The sequence below is a fragment of the Phascolarctos cinereus genome, unplaced genomic scaffold (genome assembly GCF_003287225.1).
Source record: "Phascolarctos cinereus isolate Bilbo 61053 unplaced genomic scaffold, phaCin_HiC Scaffold_726;HRSCAF=1367, whole genome shotgun sequence".
NCBI classification, from domain to species: Eukaryota; Metazoa; Chordata; class Mammalia; order Diprotodontia; family Phascolarctidae; genus Phascolarctos; species Phascolarctos cinereus.
The window spans coordinates 132,133,113-132,149,413 of record NW_027556098.1 but is presented as its reverse complement, the minus strand read 5'-3'; the positions used below and the strand labels follow the sequence as shown (position 1 = coordinate 132,149,413).

Below are 16,301 nucleotides of genomic sequence, written 5' to 3'. Positions count from 1 at the left end.
CTATATGTGTTGTCCCCCTCTTTAGAATGTGAGCTCCTTGGGAGTGGGGACTGAATTACTTGTCTAGTTGTACCCTGGGAATTTAGCACTGTACTTTGCACATGTGTATTCAGTCATTTCAGTCATGCCTGATTCTTCATGACTCCATATTGGGGTTTTCTTGGCAAAGATAGTGAAATGGTTTGCCATTTCCTTCTCCGACTCATTCTATAGATGAGGAAACTGAGACGGCTCAGGTGACTTGCCCAGGATCACACAGCTAGTTAAGTGTCTGAGGCCAGATTTGAATTCAGGAAAATGAGTCTTCCTGACTTCAGGCCTGGCGCTTTATCCACCGCATCAATTCATTTGTTCATCATATTGCTACACACGAGGTGCATCATCAGTTCCAAGAGCACCATCTTGTAGCTGCAGCCTGCCAGAATCCAGGGGGAAGAAGAAAGGAGAACAGTACCCAGAGATCATAGTCACAGCTAGACCCAGCCCACTTTCCTCCCTCCTATATGGCTCATATGAAGGAGGATGAACTTTTCCAGATTTCTCTTTCCCAGAAGCCTCCAAAGTCAAAGTGAAAAAGATGTCATCAAACCAGTATAATTGGGATACAGTCTGTTTTCATCTTACAGAAGCTGACATCTCACTCTCTCTCTGTAGTATTACTCTCCTGGCAGGGAGATTTCAAGGTCAGACTTACACTGCCATATATCCATATCTGAGGAAAGCCTAGATGGTTGGCCTATTCAGTATTTTTCCAAGGTAGCAGCCACTCCTGGCAGTTGGAAAAATCAAATGAGGAAATGTATGTAAATGTTCTTTACAAACTGTGAAACATAATACAAATATAAAGTATTTTGTTGCTGTTGTTACAAAGCTGAGCTTGGAACACGGTGATTTCTGACACAAGGGCACAGCAGGAAAGGCTTGGTGAAGTCGCCCTGAAAAATATCTAGGCATTTTAAAGATTTTAATTTGTATACTAGGACCTGCATGTGCCCAAAGGCAAGAAGACTGTAAATCATCCTTCCCCAGGCTCATTCATCACCTTGCTTTGCATGTCTCTGGATGTAAAAAGAAGGAGCTCACTTTCCAGCTGTTTTATTCTGGACTTGGCAAGCACACTCCTGTCCGTAGAACAGTGAAACAGCCATCATCAGCAAATCTCTACTTATTTGAAAACAATGGAAATGTTGGATGCTGGATGAGGAGCAAAGCTTTACAAAACTTAAAAAAAAAAAAAAAAAGCTTCACCGGCATGAAACAAATGGCTTTTCATTAAGTCCCAAAGAGCAGTCTGTTTTACTATTAAGAAGAAAAGTCCAATGCCAAGTTTAATATTAATCGTCCACTGAGGAGATGAGTTTCAATTATGGCAGGCGGGAGGTAAGTTAGCTCAGAGGCCAAGCTTCCTGACTGTCAGGGTTGTTTTTCTATGAGATGAGCAGGTTGTCAATGGAGTCGGAGGATTTTCCTTTTTAGATCTGTTAGAAATGAAGGGGAGGACTTCTCTCCTCATCTTTGAGAAATGATTTCTGTGCAGGCCTGCTTGGTGGCTGGGGGAGAAACCCTGGGAATGCTGGGCATCTTCCCAATCTTGTGGTCACTTCCAGCTCTAAATCTTGTGAACTTGACAGTTTTCATTATCAACCTTGAGCAAAATTGAAAAATTGCCCAGATTTGCCTTGCTTCTCCTAGTACCCTTTTCTGTGTCCTTACCTTCTATCTTCAGCTCCTTCCCTACTCCCTTATCCCCAAGGCCTGGTCCCAAGGGCCCTCCTACTGCCCTAAGGTCAGGTTTTAGAGATTTAACATAATCTTCCTTCCAACAGTGTTGACATTTTAAAAGGAGACCCAAGGGTATGAAATGTTTAGCCTAATATCTAATCAGAGAATATAAGATGTAGGTATTAGAGCATCTCCCCAAAATCTAACTCAGATGCCTCTTCATAAAATAGAGGTGATCCAGAGTTCATGAAGGTCTATGCAAATGCCGACAGATGCTGCCGAACTGAAAAGTCTTCAGGTTAAATATAACTAAGAAAAGTAAGCATAATAGAGCACTGGCCCTGGATTCAGGAAGATCTGGGTTGAAATCCGGCCTCAGACACTTGACACTTACTAGCTGTGGCAAGTCACTTCACCCCACTGCCAGATAGAAAGAAAGAAAGAAAGAAAGAAAGAAAGAAAGAAAGAAAGAAAGAAAGAAAGAAAGAAAGAAAGAAAGAAAGAAAGAAAGAAAGAAAGAAAGAAAGAAAGAGAAAGGAAGGGAGGGAGGAAAGGAAGGAAGGAAGGAAGGAAGGAAGGAAGGAAGGAAGGAAGGAAGGAAGGAAGGAAGGAAGGAAGGAAGGAAAAGGAAAAGGAAAGGAAGGAAGGAAAAGGAAAGGAAGGAAGGGAAAGGAAAGGAAGGAAGGAAGGAAAAGGAAAGGAAAGAAGGAAGGAAGGAAAAGGAAGTAGAGGAAGGAAGGAAGGAAGGAAGGAAGGAAGGAAGGAAGGAAGGAAGAAGGAAAAGAAAAGTAAGCAGAGACAAAATTGCTCATACCATGTGAAAGGGGTAGGGGTGGAGGAGAGGCAGGAAAGGGGAAGGGAATAAGTATTTATATAATGCCTACTATATGCCAGGTACTGTGCTAAGTATTTTTACAAATATTATCTCATTTGATCTTCACATCAACCCTAAGAGATAGGGGCTGTTATTATCAGCTGAGGCAAACAAGGCAAACAGAGGTTAAGTGACTTGCCCAGGGTCTTACAGCCAGTAAGTATCTGAGGCTGGATTTTCACTCCGCTCTTCCTGACACCAGACCCAATACTCCAACATACCAGCTAGTTTCCAGCTCCATGTACCCCAAAGTGATAAAAGACAGAAAGTACCCATAAGGACAGAAATACTTATGGCAGCTTTTTTGTTGTTGTTATAATAGCAAAGGACTGAAAACTGAAGGAGGTGCCCATCAAATGGAGAATAGCTGAACAAATTATGGTATGTGAATGCAAGAGATAACTATCACAACATAAGAAATGATGAGGAGAATGGAAGACTCATGTGAGCTGATGCTGAGAGAAATCAGTAAAACAGTAACAATTTACAATAACATAAAGGAAAACGACTTTGAAAGATTTTAGAGCTCTGATCAATTCAATGACCACCAGGACTCTAAGACTTAAGATGAAGCTTGCTTCCCCCTTCTTGAGAGAAAGGCAAAGTTCTTTAGATACAGAGTGAGACATACATTTTTAGACATGAGTAATGAATAGGTTTGTTTTGCTTTGCTATACTTATTTATTGTAAGAGAGGACAGCTACTGGGGAACTGAAGATGTGGATGGTGATTTTTCAAAAGATCAATAAAACATTTTTTAATATAACAAAAAAAGCAGAAGTCTACAAGGAGGCACAGACAACCAAAGCAGTTTTGATAACAGCAGTTTACAGTTTCATATGCAATCCTCTTTTCTGTTCTTCAGAAAATGTTAATATTTGTTAAGTTCATAATTTTAAAAAAATTAAGCAGAACTGAAAGAACAATTTCACAATAACCATAAAAATGTAAAGGAAAACCAAGCTGAAACAGTGATCAATATAGTGACTAATTGTGCATCCAGAGAACTGACAGTGAATCATGCCTTATAGTAAAAGAGGTGGTAACCTCTAGGAGCAGAATGAGCTATACACTATAAGACATGGCCAATCTGCTGATTCCTTTACATTTGACATCCCTACTTTTTGTTATAATGAAAAGACTCTTGAGCTAGGCCTTAAAGGATGGATCAAATTTGAACAGGAGGGAAGGTATTTCACCTGATGGTGAGCCCTAGAAACTCTCCCTCAGCCCACAACTTCCCCAGAACTCTCCCACGTGGCCCTGGCATTCACATAATCCTTTCAATTGTCCCTGCCCCGATCTCCAATTCTCTGTTATCTCTAACCCAGCCCAGCCCTCACAGTCTGCACCTGGCCCCACCCTAGACCACCACTCCTTAATTCCATCTAGACCCCTTCCCAGGTCCCTGGCACCTGACCCCTCCAGATCCTTCTCTGTTACCTCTCAATCACCCAAGCTAATAGCTTGAACACTGTATATAAGTTGTCTGTCTTGCCCCCATCAAATCGCTCGGATTTGTTAAGAGTCTGGCCGGGTCTTTTTCTCATTACAAAGGCTTAGATTCTTAAAATCTCACCCACCCCAACTGGTGTTTAATAAGCCTTGTCTCTAGCTATAAAGAAGGCTTGAGTCAAATTCATTTGAGGTAGGACCAGTGTCTTTTGCCCTTGAATTTTGGAGTTCCAGCACCCCTACACCTCAACAGTGGAACTAGGCAGGAGGAAATGTCTTGAGCAAAGATTTGGAGGTGTGTATATATATATTCATATTACAATAAAAAGAGGCACTATCTCCTTCCCTCCTCTAACATCCTATCACCCCATTCTAAACCTATCCACTGTTCCATGGGTGAGGTTTAGGCTCATGACTTTCATCCTGCTGTGCTTCTATTTACAGACTTGGTCTCTAAGTGTGAGAGGCATGGCAAGGAAGAGGGATGTCCCATTGATCACCCGAACAGAGTAGCTATTCTGGAGCCACTCAGCTGTAAGTCCCCCAACACCTCCCCCCACCACTATCCATATGCTAGGGGAACAGAGAACAACTCCTGACCAAATTGCAGCTTTACAGTCAGTGACCAGAGATACACATTTCATATGAGAACTGTATCAAGATTGGAATGGAATGGAATACATTAACTTGGTAGAGCTTTCTGTTTCTACTCTGACACCAAGTGAACTTTCTTTCCTCAGAATTCCTAAAGCACCTATAATCCTAATTGCTTCACAGGTGTTCATCTTGCCTCCCCTACTACATGTGAGCTCCTTACGTTCAGAAATTGTATCTTCTCCCCCTCTTGCATTAGCACACGTTAAGAATGTATTCTCAGCTCAGCAAGTACTCAGTGATGGATTGATTGAACCGAATTATACTTCTGAAGAGTTCCATTCTCTTTAACTTGAGCATTATACCCAAATGTCCCCATCTTGCTTTCAGGGAATCTCTGGAGTGGCTATTGCTGGAGGAAATTTAGGGCTTCATCATTCTTTCGGTGAATTTTCTAATTACTCACCCTGTTATTTCTTTTCAAACACCTCAGGGTTTTGGCTATTAGCACTTGCCTCTCCATTGTTTGTCTTCACTGTAGATGTGACTCTAGACCAACCCATTCATTGCTCTTAAGCTGATATTTCCATAGCATTTAGAGGAAATGAGGTGCTAACAGTGGCTGCTCACCAGTTATGACTTTGGTTGCTTTGTTGGCACTTCTGCTGACTGCGGGCCCAGTAATTGGGCTAACCTTTAAAGTTCTGAACTTGGTCTTGTCTTTTGAGTCTTATTATATTGAATCTAAATGTCTTCAGACACCAAAGTCAAAGAAATTTCCCTGAATGGTCGAACTTTTATTATATTCTTATTATGAACTTAATCATTAATATGCTTTGCATAACTTCAAATGTGGAATGGGTGTCATATTTCTTGCCTTCTTAATGGGTGGAGGAAGGGTAGTAGGGAGGGAAAGAACTCAAAACTGAAAATAAATTTTCTTTAATAAAAAAAAATCACCTTCAAAAAAATCAACTTAATCACTGACAAAGCAATCAAATGAACAAAATAAGGAAGGAAATCTTATTTAAAAAAAGCCTTATCATTCATCAAGCTAGAACCAAAAGAATCAAAAAACAACAAACAAGCAAACAAAATACTGCTTTTGGTCTATGTTCCCAAGTCTATATGAAAAACTGCTATCTTTAGTTTTGCTTTTTTTGTTTTAAAAAAATGTAGCTATAGTAAAAGTGTGTGGTTCTGCTGCTCTCATTTTGAATCATTTCATTTCTGTCTTTCTATATTTTCTTATATGCTTCACATGTATTAATTTTATGGCCTAATGATATTCTATTACCTTAATATTCCATAGTGTTGTTATTTTTCTAACTATTGAACACATAGAGGCAGCTAAGTGGTGCGTAGATTAGAGCCCCAGGCCTAGAGTCAGGAAGGGCTGAGTTGAAATTTAGTCTCAGACACTTCCTAGCTGTATGGACCTGGTCAAGTCACTTAACTTCTGTTTGCCTCAGTTTCCTCATCTGTAAAATGAGGATAATAATAGTACCTACCTTGAAGGGTTGTTGTAAGGATCAAATGCAATGATAATTGTAAAGCACTTAGCATAGTGCCAGGCGTATAATAATGCCCTCTAAATGTTAGCTATTATTGGTACTTTTTTCTTTTTTATGATATTTTAGGGTAAAGTCATTTTCCACAAAGCTGCACTCCTTTGGACTGAACTGTATCACACCCCCCAGGACCTCATCATCCTTCAAGATGACATCAGCCTTGGTACTCATACTTCAACAGTACCCTGCCCCCTGATTCTCAGGCTGGTGGGTAGAACAAAGCACTCTTCACAAAGTTTCCCAGCCATCTCTTCATTTCCCACCCAGCTTTACTCCTTTGGACTGGACACCATCATGTACCTTCCCATCCCTCTCTCCACTGTCCACTTTTCCACTTCTTTGCATATGTCTGCCCCCATTAGATTGCAAATTCCTTGAAAAAAAGGATGGTCTTTTTTTTTTTGTATTTGTATCCCCAATACTTAGCAGAGTGCCTGCTACATAGTATGTGCTTTAATGTTTATTGACTATTCAGGGACTGTCCTGGGAGTAGGATCATTCAGTCAAAAAAATATGATCAGTTTTGTGACCAGACATGGACATGTTGTTCTTCAAAATGCTTACACCAATCTACAGTCCCACCAGGAATGCATGAGAGTGTCTATTTCCCTACAATACTGCCAATGTTGATTTTCTTTCTTTTGCTATTTTTGCCATCTAGTGGATCCTGACCAACTTTAAAGAAGATACTTCTAAGAAAGAAATCAGAGCAGTCAAAGAAGGAGCTCATCATTCCTGAGGGACCCCAAAGAATCCCAAAAGGAACTCAAAAGGGATTTTTTTTTATCTAATGTCCAAAAAACACAAATCATTTGCTCTTCAATCTGAAATAGATTTAGGAGAATGTAAAAGTTACCTATATTAGGCAACAATTAACCAGTAACTTAACATCATCAAGGAAAATTCTGAAGACACATCCATATGTATACAATGTCATTTCACAAAGGGGGGCCTACTGGATTAAGGAGGCATGATAAAATCAATTAGAGCCATAACAACCTGGAGACACTTGAGGGGCATTGCTCATTTGGAGACTTCCAGTAGCTGGGGGAAGTTATTCCCCCTCCAGCACTCTATGACTTCTGAAATCTGAGGGAGACTTTCTGCTGTAGGAAAAGGATTCCACAGCGTGAGACATTGCTCTAATGTTTATAGAACAGCAGCAAACATTTTGCTTCCTCACTTCACCATCTGAGGTCACCTTTCTGTTTTGAAACAGTAAAAGGGGAGGGAAGATGTATTTAGATTCCTCCAGTAGTAATATACATTTGTCACTCAGGGACTGACTGAAAATTTTCTCTCAGTATCAGGCCAACCAGAGATGTTACAGCAACCAATTTATTGGCAATGATGTTTTAAGTTAAAGACATTTCAGTTCTGGACACATACTAGAGGCATGTCTGTTTAATTTCCCATAACTATTTCTGAGTCCCCATTAGTACAGAAATTCTACATAGGCTTTTGTACATTAATGTCTTGTTAGTGACCATTGTTCCTATGTAAGGACTCCCAAGCACTTGTTTATATGATATAATTTGAGGAAGGGCACCTGGCTCTGTTTATGTCTTTCAAGACTTTGACTCCTTGCATCAGTCACCATCACACTGGCACTTCCTTCAGTTCCTAGGTCCTCCTCACTCTGAAAAAGGAGGAATTGGGGGGAGGAAGGTATGCCTGAAAGGGCTTGGTGTTGAAGTCAGAAGCAGAGGCTTAATTTAGAAAGGCCAAGGTCACCCACTGAATCCCAGACCATTGCCAGTTGTCTTGACTTTTGTCTTGCCACTGGACTTCAAAGATGCTGGAAGAGAGAGTGAGATTGACAATCCTGCCTCACCTAAAGCCAATTCATGCACAAGTCATGACATCATCCTCCTGATATCATTAGTTTTCTTCCAGAACTAAGGATAAACAGCAAATCTCCTCCTCCTCCTCCTCCTCCTTCTCTCCTTCTTCTTACACTCTTTGAAAGCAGGGATATCAGTATTTTGGCTTGCATTTGTATCTGCAACACTTCTCACAACATCTCTCACACATAGTGCTTAACAAATACTTGTTGCTTGCTTGCTACCTGAATGTCCTCAAAAGTATCTCTCTACAACACACAAAATTTCACAAATCAGCTTTTAATCCCTTATGGGTTAGCTTAAAAGAAGGAATACATTAGCAAAAGTATCTTTATTTGAGTAATGAACATATCTCTAAAGCCCTAGGCAGTGGAGCAGAAAACTAATGAATTTTAAATCGGGAGGTCAGGAGCACAGTAGGCCAGTTAGATTAAAGTTGTATTCAGGGAAACACGGAAGCCAAGAATGTTAGATTTGAAAGGAGCCTTGCAGGTCACCACATGAGTGCAATGAGAACCAAGGAGGGGAGTGGGAAAAGTGTGATAAATTTGCCTGCTTCCCAATTTCTTCCTGGGACCAGCTCTGATTACGGGCAACAGAAATATATTAGAAAATGAAACTCACACACAAAAAAAGAAACCCACAGCTTCATTTCACCCACCACCCTCACTATCAAAACTTGTACAATGTGGCCAAATTGACTGATTTGAGTTTCTTCTCCATTCTCTTCCCTGGTCACCCTCTGGTGGAAGTGCTAATGAACTATGAAATAGCCACAAGGCTGACTTCAAGAAGAGGGAGAAGACCAAGGACAAGAGAAGGGCAAGGACCATCCACCAGACAGATAATTCCAATGAAGTCCACAGTCATTTTTAGAATTTATTTTGGAATAACCATGAGCTACCCAGAGCTGCTCTTGGGACTTAATTTGTCTACCTACCCCTTTACTTCATGGGAGAGAGGATCAGAATACATAAAGAAGACTTAGGGCTGTTGAAAAGTCCCCTGGATAATTGGATTTGTACCCTGCCAGCCGGGAGGGCCAGGCTTTCCATTGCAATTCCCTGGGCAAGTTCCCTTTGAGAGAATAAGATTTCAGTGTGAGCCAAAGGAGAATCAATGGAACTGTGCCCTCCTTCAAAGCACAGAAAAAGGGGGAGACAGGAGAGTGACACTATCTGAATTATACAGTCTCCTCTTTCATAATGCAGCTTTGGAAGGCTTTGAATAAACTCCTAAAAATAACCATTCTTTGACAGATCTGTGAAGCCCCAAGGGAGGTAGTAGAGACTAAAGAAGAGATCCCACCATAAGCTGCACTCTGGAAATAGTGCAGAGCAACCCTGAATTGTAACAACTGCCACATACTGATTTTGTTGTTGTTGTTGTTGACTCTTTTTAGTTTTGTCCAATTCTTCGACACCATGGGGTTTTCTTGGCAAAGATATAGGAGTGGTTTGCCATTTCCTTCTGTGGCTCATTTTACAGATGAGAAAACTGAGGCAAACAGGGTTAAGTGACTTACTCAGTAGCTTACACAGCTACTAAGTGTCTGAGACTAGATTTGACCTTAGGAAGATGAGTCTTCCTGACTTTAGGTCCAGTCCTCCACCAATTAATATGGAACAAATGATCCATTGCATTCCAATGCTCTTCAAAAAATATCTCAAAAAATATACCAATTATGCCTCGACTTCCAAGGTATTGCTTAATAGGGTAATTTGAGTTATTGATCCATAGTCATTATTACATATTTTAAAATTCAGACAAGTAACATAGTAAGTTAAATGAACTGAATATAATCAAATATCACCAAATCACAGAGTTGGTAGGAACTTCAGGGACTGTTTAGTCTGACCTATACCTGAACATACATCCCCTCTACAACATCTAGCTTTTGCTTCTGTAAGTACTTTCCATGAAATGGAACCAGGAGTATGGTGGAGCCAGCTCTAACAGGCTCGTAAGAGCTAAATGTTAAATTTGCAGGCAATCATTTACACCTCAAAAATCTGCAGTTTGCTATAAATCAAAGTTTGATTTTTTTTTTGTTAATTTCTAAACTTAAGAAAGTAGTGTGGGGCAGCTGGGTGGTACAGTGGATAGAGTACCAGCCCTAGAGTCAAGGAGACCTGAGTTCAAATCCAGCCTCAGATACTCACTAGCTGTGTGACACTGGGCAAGTCATTTAACCCTGATTGCCTAAAAAAAAAAAAGTTTAAAAAAAAAAGTAATGGGAAAAGTATTAGTAATATAGATTAAATTTAAAAGTATGTCCTGGCTTAGATTCTTAATCTAGCCACTGCTCAGATTCTTAAAATCTAGCCACTAGCTTGCTAATGTTCAGATTCTGCCCAATATGACAAATGTTCTAATAAACCTTGTCTTTGATTGAAAGAAGGCTTGGGTCAAATTCTTTTGGGTAGGACCTGAATGTTCTGATTTTGGGGTCCCAGCACCCCTAAACCACAAAAGGAGGTGGGAGAGACAGCAGCTACAACTAAATGTGTAGTTTTAACTGTTAATGCCACATGGCCAAATCTCTGGTGTTTGCCTGAGGCTATAATCCCATCACCTGGCCTTTCACTGTGGCTACACCCAATCTCCCAATTCCGTTACCCTTAACCTAGCCTAGCTCTCCATAGTCTTACCTCCCTATGGCCCCCAGCCACTTCCCACCCTTAATCCTATCTAGGCTCCATTCTCCCTTGGCTATGTGGTCCAGGTCCCAGGAGTTGTATTACCTCATAGACTGCTTGGCCACTCCTAGATCCCTCCCATACTCTTTTTGTATATAAGACCCATCTTGTCTCTATTAAGATGCTTAGATTCTTAAAATCTAGCCACTGCTCATATTCTTAAAATGTAGCCACTAGCTCACTAATGGTCCAGCTCCTCAAGAGTCTGCCCAATATGACAGAAGTTCTAATAAACCTTGTCTTTGGCTGAAAAAAAAAAAGTGTGTCCTGCTACATTATTTTTTGAGAGCCAGTTGTTTAACATTTGCCAGTGCACTGCTAAAGGGAGGTAGAAAGGACCTACAACCTCCAGAGGCAGCTGAATCTATTTCTAGCTCTAACTGGTGAAGGATTTTCCTTCTATCAACCCTAAATCAAAATGAAAACAAGTGTTAGAAGCAGTCTGGAAGGAGAGAATTCAGTATTGACTGAAGTTATCAGGGAAAGTTTCCTGGAGGTAGTGAGACTGGAGCTGAGCATGGAAATACTTGAGTAGATGGAGGGGTGAGAAGTTGGTAGGCTTGCTCTCCATAATGTTTTATAAGGAAGAAACAGGTTTTCATTCAGGGACATTAAACTGGATTCCTTTGTAATGTCACAGGCAAAGAAATGCTAGATATTGGTGAGGAGAGGCCCTCAATATCAAAGCATGGGCCTTGCAAATTTCCAGATATAACTTTTACAGACTGGGGATTCTCAACCCAGCTAGTTTCTCCCCACCTAGAGGCTTACAACATGTCTTTCTCTCTCTCAAACCAGCTATACAGGATAGAGGTGCTGAATTATCTACTTATTATCTTTTGTAGGCATCTCAGCTCCAGATCAGCAACAAATCAAAAGGCTCATCTTCACAAGCTAAGAAGACCAAAACAAGACCTGGACAGTCGCTGAACACCATATGAGGATTGCATTACCAGAACAGAGTGCTCATGCTTATAAGGGTTGGGCTTGTCCAATCACCCATTATACAGAACAAGACTTATGTCTAGAATAGACATACTGCACAGGCGGCAAATGAGTCCTATGGATCTCAGAGACATCAAGGAAAAAAAAAGGTTTTTTGGATCATTGCAAATATATGATAGCCTCAAAAATATTTTCTTATCCTAGCCTGGAGGGACCTCAAACAGTTATCTAATTCTTGTTCCCTTTACTTTCAAACTAGCATACTGTATGTCATGGAAGAAGACTCCAAAATCTCCTTGTAAAGCATTCCAGTGCCCTTTTGATCTCTGATTCTCATTCTACAGTGGCAGAAATGTCAAAGATCCAATAGCCCTATTTGTGCTTCTCTCTGTGGAATCTTGTAAATTATTCTAAGCCTTGAAGAAGTTAAAAACACCCAACAGCAAAAGCCCATGTACTCTCACCAGAGGGGCTTTTCTATTTAGAGTTATTTTGACAATGCTTGTTTCAGATGTTAGGCTGGTTCCTTATGATATACCCTATGTTCTTCTCTTAACATAGCTTAGTGTAATCCTCTCCTTTATTTCATAGCCATAGTCTCCAACTGAAATTTGAGGTCAGAATTACAATTCAAGATAGCTAACTTAAGTCACCAGACAAATCCTGGGTCTCCAATTCCATCACACTTCCTGGCAAGAAATTATTATTCTCCTTCCTCAGTGAAGCGTATAGGGAAACTGAGTGGTGCAGTAGCTAGAGGGCCAGACCCAGAGCCAAGAAAACCTGAGTTTAAATCTGGTTTCAGACCCTCATTAGCTATGTGACCTTGGACAAGTCATTTAACTTTGCCTCTGTTTCCTCATCTATAAAATGAACTAGAGAAGGAAATGGCAAACCATTCCAATATCTTTGCCCAGAAAACCTTAAATGGGGTCACAAAGAGCCAAACCTCAACAGAAACAATTGACCAACAATAACAAAGTGTGTGATGGAAGATTAACAATATTCACTTCCCGGCATGTTAAATAGGCACCCACCAAGATGAAGCAGAGTGAAGCTTTCCCAATCATGATACTCCCTACGCTGATCTCACGGCACTTTCTGTCTGGAGTGGTTTCCAATAGTTCTTCTTACTTTTGGTAGTTCTCATTGAGTTCCCAGGGCCTCTCACCTGCCTCCTCCAGGATCTCGTAAGTTTCAGTGTCCCACATCCCATGGTCAAGATCCCATAATCAGAAATGCTCAAGAGAAAAGGAGTGTTCGTACAGCAAGCCTAAATCTTCCACTCTTTAACTTATAACCATTGCCCCTAGTTCCAGGTGGTCTTTCAGACAGCTGAAAGACAGCTTAGGGTAAATGTCCCCAGTTCCTTCAACAATTCATATGACATAATCTCAAGGTCCTTTGCCAAATGGATCACCCTCCAGTGGCTGTCCATCTTACCACTATTCTCCCTAAAAAGTATTGCCCAGAACTGAATACAACACTTCAGATGGAGCCTGCCATGGAATAATAACAGTAGGACTACTTCCCTCATTCCAGACTTCTACTAATCTAGCCTAAAATCACATCATTCCTTTTGAATGCCATGCTGCTCATGACTGACTCAGACTGAGTTTGCAATTCACTGAAATTTTCAATCTTTTTTACATAAATTGCTTTCTACCCATGTATCTATTCACCTCTATTTGTGCAGTTCCCTTTTTAATCAAAGTGCCATTTTATTAAAGTGGTTAGATCCTGACTGTGTCATGAAACGTATTAGCAATTCTTCCTAGTTCATTTGTTGTCATTCAGTCATTTCGGTCATGTCCAATTCTTTGTGACCCTATTTGGGGTTTTCTCAGCAAAGATAGTGAACTGGTTTGCCATTTCCTTCTCCAGCTCATTTTATAGATGAGGAAACTGAGACAAAAAGTGTTAAGTGACTTGCCTATGGTCATACAGCTAGTTAAGCATCTGAGGCCAGATTTGAACTCAGGAAAATGAGTCTTTCTGACATCAGGCCTGGCACTCACCACCTAGCTGCCTAAACCTGAAAATTTGGTAAACGTGCCATCTATGTCTTCATCCAAGTCATTGATTTAAAAAAAAGCATGAATAGAACATGTCCAAGGACAAAGCCTGTGACACTCCTCTAGAGATGACTTTCCAGGTTCTAATAGGTTCATTAACCAACAGCTCTCTTTGAGTCTGATGGATTAGCCAATTCCAAAACTACCAATTAGTAGGTCATCTAGTCTGTCCAAATCCTTTCAGTTTATGGAAATTTTACACAGATCAAGTCCAATCTCCTCCATGGAGACTTCACAGGCCACTTCCACCCACAGTGATGACTCCTTCCTTTGCACTCATACTAGAAACATAGATATAGTACTGAAAGTGACCTTAGAAGTAACCTAGTCTGCTCTCCCCCCTGCCCAACCCAGCCCCTTTTACAGATTATCCCAGAGAGATTAAGTGACTTGGCCATGTTCTCATAGACAGAGGTGGGACTCAAGCATCAGTCCTCTGACTCTAGAACTACTGGCTTTTCCTGGAACCCAATCATATGATGTCTTATGTTATTACTTAAATACTAGCTAGATCACTGATTATGGTAGAAATGATATTTTCAAAGTCATCAGTATCCAATAATATTTGTGAATCTATGATAGGACCTGGTTTTGAAAATTAAATCCTTTACATACTACATCCCAATGTGTCTGAGGATAAGTCATTCAACCTTTGAGCCTTGGGGGGTGTTTTCGGTTTTTGGTTTTTTGGGGGGGTTTTGTATTTTTAAAAAGAGAGTATTGGGCTAGACTACTTCTAACATGATTCTATTGTTCTACTGAAAAACAGAAAGGGAAAGGAGGACCTGCCTGTAGAAATTTTCACTTGTAAAGAACATAGCTATACAACACTTCTGGTTACATAGAAAAATAATACCACACATTATTATTTAAATAGTAAAAAAAAAATACACATATAGTTTGTATCTGTTTACTTTATACTTTGGAAACTGAAAAGCATTTTCTTATTGTAGTTAAGAAAGGTTCAGGAGACCCACTTGAAAAAACAAGCACTTACATTCATATACCTCTATATAATCTTGAAGGAACTTTCACATGAACTGTTTTATTTGATCCTCACCACATCCCTGTAAAACATAATGCAAAGATCATATAGATGAGGAAGCTGAGGCCCAGACAGGATCACTATGATATATCAAAAGAGCTCTGGTAACAAAGAAAAAATATTACATTTTTTAAAAGGATTATAAGAAAAAGATTACTAGCTCTAGAATCAAAGAACCTGCACTCAGATACCTCCTCTGATGATTTCTACCTGTATGACCTTAAGCAGGTCAGTTAACCTCCCTGCCTCTCAGTTTTTTCATCTGCAAAAAGAGGGAGCTGAGTTGGATGGCCTCTGAGTTTCCTTCCCAGTCTAGATCTATGATCCTATAACTTACCTAAGGTCAAACAGCTAATTAGTGGTAATCCCAAGAACAGAAAAACCAGGTCTCCTGACTCCTGGTCTCATGTTGTTTTAACTGGCACATGGAAGATGTTTAATAAATGCTTCTTAGTTGATGCATTGGTTGGTTGGTCGGTTATACCACACACTTGGGGTTTCAGAATTTGAACTATGACCACTGGGTGAAAGGGTTTATCACAAGACACCATCCAAGCTGAAAACACAGGAGCTGGCCAAAAATAAACGACCACTGGGTTCCTGGGACTCTGAGTTCTCACTGCTTCACCACATATCTAATGGCCGTGCGCCGACAAGCTCCCTGAGGTTGAAGCAGTTTTTACAGGTGACTAGGCAGCTGTTAGAAGAATGAGCTCAGAGTGCCTGCTAGCACTTAGCACCTCACAACTGCTGGTCTCTTATAACCCTATGATTCGTTGAAATACAGCCTCTCTCCAGAGTCTTGGGTTTAGACCAAAGGAAAGAACAGCTCTGCTGTGCATTGGGCTGTGCCCGCACCAAGCCTGTGTTTCAGCATTGAAAGAGACACTCTAGAGGTCCAGCCCTTGGCACAATTGTAAAGTCATCTCCTGTCCTGCTTTCTTCCTCCCTCTGGGGAGGTGGTGTCTCATTCCCCTCCCTTCCCACATCCTCTCTCTGACACCCAGTGCCCTTGTGCAGCTATCACAACTTGTCCTCAAGAAAGAATCTGACCCCATTCCTTTGTACTTCTGTGTGAACAGAAGTCCCTGGGTTCTTTCTCTCAGGGAGATAGCTGGACATCCTAGTTTGGAATGAAAGGCTTTATCTGTTAGAGGAGTTTGAGATATCATTGACAAGGTGGTTGGAAGGGATTTTATGAGACCCCAGAAGATCTTTTTATTGCCCCTGGAAATCAAATGCCTCAAATTAAAACCAAAAAACATTTACGAATTGCCCATTATATGTAAAACATAACAACAGGACTGAATAAACTATAAAGTTTAAATAAAGTACAACCCCAGCCCTTCCTTCCCTGGAAATTAAAGTCTAGAATGGACAGCTAGGTGGCACAGTGGATAGAGCACCTGGCCTGGAGTCAGGAAGACTCATCTTCCTGAGTTCAAATCTTGCTTAAGCCTACTAGCTGTGCGACCCT

At 40.7% G+C, this 16,301-nt stretch overlaps 1 long non-coding RNA gene across 1 annotated transcript in view; it reads right to left on the bottom strand.

The window, feature by feature from the left end:
- LOC110194700 (uncharacterized) overlaps window positions 1–15,298 on the bottom strand; it is a 34,590-nt gene extending 19,292 nt beyond the window's left edge. The window contains exons 1-2 of the long non-coding RNA XR_002320776.2: window positions 15,162–15,298; window positions 14,777–14,846 (exon numbers count right to left, since the gene is read on the bottom strand). This is a non-coding gene — a long non-coding RNA (uncharacterized LOC110194700). The remainder of the gene's footprint in view (window positions 1–14,776; window positions 14,847–15,161) is intronic.
- Window positions 15,299–16,301: the final 1,003 nt, after the last annotated feature.